A 6,049-nucleotide genomic window follows, 5' to 3' on the forward strand; every position below is an offset into this window, starting at 1 on the left:
GCAAATGCGGCTCAGGTGTCGCAAATGCGATGGATGCCCCAGTCAAGCTTCTTCGCAATTGCGAAGCTTTTCTCGCAAATGCGAGGTTCGCATTTGTGAACTATTTCTCACATTTGCGAGACCTGCAACTGATGCCAAGAAACACTAGAAATCTGGTGTGTTTTTCATCCCTTACGAACATCCGAAACTCACCCGAGCCCTCGGGGCTCCACTCCAATCACCCACACAAGTTTAACAATATCATACAAACTTGCGTGTGCGATCGGAACACTAAAATAACATAAAAAACCACGAATTGGATGCCAAAACGCATGAATTTACTCATGAACTCCAAAAACTTCTAAAAACTCTTCCGCACGTCCGATTCCTACCAAATCAACTCGGAATGATGCCAAATTTTGTGTGCAAGTCTTAAATGACATTATGGAACTATAACCAGTCTTGGAATTCTATTTGGACCTCGATATCACCAAAACCCGCTCCAAACCAAATTTAAAGAACTTCTAAAATTTTCAAGAACCACCTTTCGCTATTAGGCGTCAAAACACTCCCGGATTATCCAAAACCCGATCCGAACACAGCCCAAGTCTGAAATCATCATATGAACCTATTAGAACCGTTAAATCCTTATTCCAACGTCGTTTACTCAAAATGTTGATTAAAGTCAAGCTTGGCCTTTTAAGCCAACCTTAAGGAACCAAGCATTTCGATTTCAACCTGAATTCTTCCTAATACTGAACTAACCATCCCCGAAAGTCATAAATTAGTAAAAGCAAGTACGAAAAGTATTATTTAGGGGAATGAGGTTCTAGAAAGAAAAACAACCGGTCAGATCATTACATAGAGGGAAGAGTTGCGATTTTAGTTCGAGCAGCTCCAGCAAGGTCAGATGTCGGTGACCGACTATGAGGCGAGATTCTCTGAGTTGTCTCGCCATGCACTTATGAGACTTCCTACCGACGCAGAGAGAGTGCGGTGGTTTGTTGCAGGTTTGCACACTGGTATTCAAGTCATTATGGCTTGAGAGGTTGAGATAGGGATTTCTTATGAGCTAGTTGTGGAGATAGATCAAAGAATCGAGGGTGTACATTAGTGTAGCCGCAAGCAGGCAATGAGGGATAAGCAGTTTTGATATTATAGAGAGTTTAGAGGTGCCCCGACTAGGGCAGAGGTCAGTTTGTGAGGGGTCAGTCTAGCAGGCCCACATATCTAGCACTGCTACCTCCTCGGGATGCTCCGGTGAGGCCTTATTTCAGCGCTATCTAGAGAGTTCCTACCGGCCACTAACTATTCAGGGTTCCTCCTGTAGGTATTTAGGCCATCAGGGTCAGACTTCAGGTCAGTAGTTCGCCGTACCGAGAGGTTATTTCGAGTGCGAGGATCTTAGCCATGTGCTAAGGTTCTATCCTAGGACTCGGGGCAACGCAGTGCAGCAGGGTCAGTAGCCTATGATTTTAACACCAAATGCCACACCAGTCGTCCGGCCACCCAGAGGCGGAGGGTAGGTGGGTAAGGGTCGTCCTAGAAGTGGAGGCCAGTTAGGTAGCGCTCGAGCTTGGTTCTATGCTTTTTCGGCCAGGCCAGATGTAGTGTCCTCTGATGCCGTTATCACAGGTATTATTTCTGTCCGCGGTAGGGATGCTTCACTACCATTTGATCCAGGGTCTACATATTCATATGTTTCATCTCTATTTGCTTATTTCCTTGGTATTTCTCGTGAGTCCCTAAGTACTCTTGTTTATGTGTCCACTCCTGTAGGGGATTCTGTTATTATGGATCGGATCTACCGGTCCTACTTTGTTAATTTTTGTGGTTATGAGACTAGAGCAGATCTTCTATTGCTCGATATGACCAACTTTAAGGTTATCCTGGGCAGGACTAGTTATCTCCATATCATGCTATCCTTGATTGCGATGCCAAGACTGTTACCTTAGAGATGCCAGAGTTACCTAGATTGGAGTGGAAAGGTTCGTCTATCAGTGCATCTAGCCGGGTTATCTCTTTTCTGAAGGCTCGACACATGGTCGAGAGGGTTGTTTGGCTTATCTAGCTTATGTTCGAGATACTACTACAGAGACTCCAACGATTGATTTAGTTCCCGTAGTCCAGAAGTTTTCCAATGTGTTTCCCACTGATCTTCCAGGCATGCCACCAGATCGTGATATCGATTTCTGTATTAATTTGTCTCCAAGTACCTATCCTATCTCTATTCCATTGTACCGTATCGCTCCAAAAGAGTTGAAGGAATTGAAAGAACAACTTGAGGTATTGTTAGAAAAAGGGTTCGTTAGACCGCGTAATGATGACTTATTTTATCAGTTGCAGTGTGCTAGGGTGTTCTCTAAGATCGACTTGAGATTAGAGTACCATCAGTTGAAGATTCGAGATTCGGTTGTTCTAAAGACGGCTTTCCATGCCAGATATGACCATTATGATTTTCTAGTGATGTCCTTCGGTTTGACTAACGCCCTGGTGGCATTTATAGATTTGATGAATCGGGTGTTCAAGCCATATATTGATTCGTTTGTCATTGTCTTCATTGATGACATTTTAATCTACTCGCACAGTATGGAGGAGCACGATAAGCATTTGGGAGTGGTACTTCAAACCTTGCGGGAACAGAAACTATATGATAAGTTCTCCAAGTGTGGGTTCTAGTTAGATTATGTGGCCTTTTTGGGGAATATGGTATCAGGCAAAGGTATTAAGGTAGATCCTAAGAAGATCGAGGCAGTTCAGAGTTGGCCTCATCCTACCACAACAACTGAGATCAGGAGCTTCTTAGGGTTACCAGGTTATTATCGCCGGTTTGTAGAGGAATTCTGATCTATTGCAGCACATTTGACTAGATTAATCCAAAAGGGTGCTCCATTCCGATGGTTTGATGATTATAAGGCGAGCTTTCATAAGCTCAAGACCGCCTTGATTTCAGCACCAGTGTTAGTGTTGCCTTCCGGTTTAGGGATGTATATGTATTGCGACACCTCACGCGTTGGCCTAGGTTATGTATTGATGCCAGAGGGACGAGTCAACGCATATGCTTCATGTCAGATGAAGCCTAATGAGAAGAATTACCTTGTACATGATTTGGAGTTGGTCGCGATTGTTCATGCTCTTAAGATCTGGAGGCATTATCTTTATGGGGTATCTTGTGAGGTTTACACCGATCATTACAGCTTGCAGTATTTGTTCAAGTAGAGGGATCTCAATTTGAGGCAGTGCAGGTGGCTTGAGTTACTAAAGGATTATGATATTACCATCCTGTATCATCTGAGCAAGGCAAATGAAGTTGCGGATGCCTTGAGCAGAAAGGCGGAGACTATGGGTAGTTTGGCATTCATTTCAGCAGAGGAGAGGCCATATGCTTTGGACATTCAGTCCTTGGCTAACAGACTTGTGAGATTGGATATTTCAGAGCCCAGCCGATTTTTTGCATGCGTTGTCACTCAGTCTTCATTATTCTAGCAGATTAAGGCTCATCAGTTTGATGATTCACACCTGTTGGTTCTTAGGGAGACGGTACTACAGGGTGGTGCCAAGGAGGTTACTATCTGTAAGGATAGTGTTCTGTGACTCTAAGCTTGCCTATGTGTTCCTAATGTTGATGGCTTGAGGGAGAAGATTCTAGAGAAGACACACAGTTTTAGGTATTATATTCATCTAGGTGCTACAAAGATGTATCACGACTTGAGGCAGCATTATTGGTGGCAGTGGATGAAGAAGGACATAGTTAAGTATGTAGCGAGGTGCCTAAATTGCCAGCATGTTAAGTATGAGTATCAGGGGCTAGGTGGCCTACTCCAGCAGATGGTTATACCTAAGTGGAAATGGGAGTGCATTACTATGGACTTCGTAGTTGGGTTGCCGCAGATTTTGCGAAAGTTTGATGCAGTTTGGGTCATTGTCGATAGGTTGACCAAGTTGGCACACTTCATTCCGGTTGTGACTTGGGTCAACATTTCTAGTAAACGACCTCAGAATCGGAATTTGACAGTTCCAATAGGTTCTTATGATGATTTCGAACTTGGGCGTATGTTCGTACCGGGTTTTGTATGACCCGGGAGCATTTCGGCGCTTAATATCGGAAGTTGGCATATTGAAGGTTTTAAAGTTCTTTAAATTTGGTTTGAAGTAGGATTTGGTGTTATTGAGGTCCAATTAGGATTTCGAGAACGACAATAGTTTTGTATGGTGATTTAAGACTTGCACGCAAAATTTGGTGTCATTCCGAGTAGTCTAAGTATGATTCGGCGCGTTCAGAGCAAATTGGAAACTCGAAGTTCATATTTTGATTAAATTTGGTTTTGGGGTGCGATTCTTAGTTTCGTTGTTGTTTTAAGCATTTCGAGAGTTTGAGCAGGTCCGTATTATATTTATAGACTTGTTGGTGCATTTAGACGGAGACTCGAGTGGTTTAGGTGAGTTTCGGACCACCCGGAGCTAAGTTGGAAACACTAGATTTTCCAGTTCTGGTTCCCTTCTTCGCGAATGCGGAAGGACCCTCGCGTTCGCGATGAAGGAATTGGGCTGGGGAATTTTTGTGCTACACGTTCGCAAAAAAGAGCTTGTGATCGCGAAGCTTTGGGTCTCTGACCTTTGCATTCACATGATAGGGTTCGCGTTCGCGAAGGGTAAGGCAAGCTAGGTGGGGGTGGCACTGTTGGTCTTCACGTAGGGCAGGCCAGGTAAGTCTCCGTGTTCGCGAGGCCTTGGTCGCGTTCACGATGGGAAAATTTTCCGGGCCTGGGCCATTTGCCTTCGCGATCATACCTGGGCGGTGAATTATTTTAAAAACGGGACTTATGCCATTTTTATCTTATTTTTCATTCCTTGACCGATTTTAGAGCTTCTTGGAGAGGGGTTTCCACCTAGCTATTGAATGTAAGTAATTTCCACCAAATGTGAGTTTAATAGATAGATTACGGGTAGATTTTAACATGTAAAATTGTGAAAAAGTATGAGTTTAGTTGAAAAACCTAGGTTTTGATAAAATAGGATGAAAATGATTATGGAATTGGGTGAAAATTATATATTTGAGTTTCGTAAGGTTATGGGTAACAATTATCTTTGAAACTTTTCAAAATCCGGGAACGTGTGCCCGGGGGTGAATTTTAGGAATCTTCCAATTGGGGTTGGGTAATTACTCTAATATTTAAATTATAAACTTTTGACCATGTATTGATTTATTTATATAATATTTGATTAGTTTCGGATTCTTCGGCACCGAGTTGAGGCTTTAGAACGAAATTGTGACCGGAAAGTGAGCTTTGCGATGAAGTAAGCCTTTTGCCTAATCTCGTAAGAGGGAATTTACCTCATAGGTGATTTAAATTACTATTTTCTTCTAAATATGGGGGCTAAGTATGCACGAGATGACGAAAGTCCGTGCGTAGTTACTAATTATGCTTATGTCCGGATAGTTTAGGACTCAAATCATGAAATATTTGTAATGTTTGCACCCTACTTGTTAATTAAAGCGTCTTAATTGTATTAGAACTTTTTAAAGGAATTGTAAAAGATCGAATTTCACTTACTTGAGTTTTGGTGGGTTACTTGACCTTTAATGGAGATTGTGCTTCTTTGTATATTAGCCTCGTAATAACTTTTAAATCGAATGTTCATAAAGTATCTTCTCATCTTGTGGAGCGGGCCGACTACCTCGGCAGTAGATAGATGCATGTATGGTTTGTGCCCCATGTCCCTCGCCCATGTACACATTAATCTAGATCGGGTCGTACGACCTCGGCATAAATCGTGCTTAATAATACTCGGAGCCTAATTATACTTGATATTAGTTTGTGTGTTGTGAGGTTATAATTATTAATGACAGAACATGACTTGGATTCTACTATTTGTGAAAGGATTATTTGTTCACTGCTTGTTATTGAATTATTATTATTATTTACATCGCTCATGCTTATTTGAAATTCCTGTATTTTTATTGTTAGCCCATAGTAAGTGTCGATGTCGATCCCTCGTTACTATTTCTTCGATGTTAGACTAGATACTTACTAGGTACATGTTGTTTATGTACTCACGCTACACGTCT

Source organism: Nicotiana tabacum, chromosome 8, assembly GCF_000715075.1.
Source record: "Nicotiana tabacum cultivar K326 chromosome 8, ASM71507v2, whole genome shotgun sequence".
In the NCBI taxonomy this organism is placed as follows: domain Eukaryota; kingdom Viridiplantae; phylum Streptophyta; class Magnoliopsida; order Solanales; family Solanaceae; genus Nicotiana; species Nicotiana tabacum.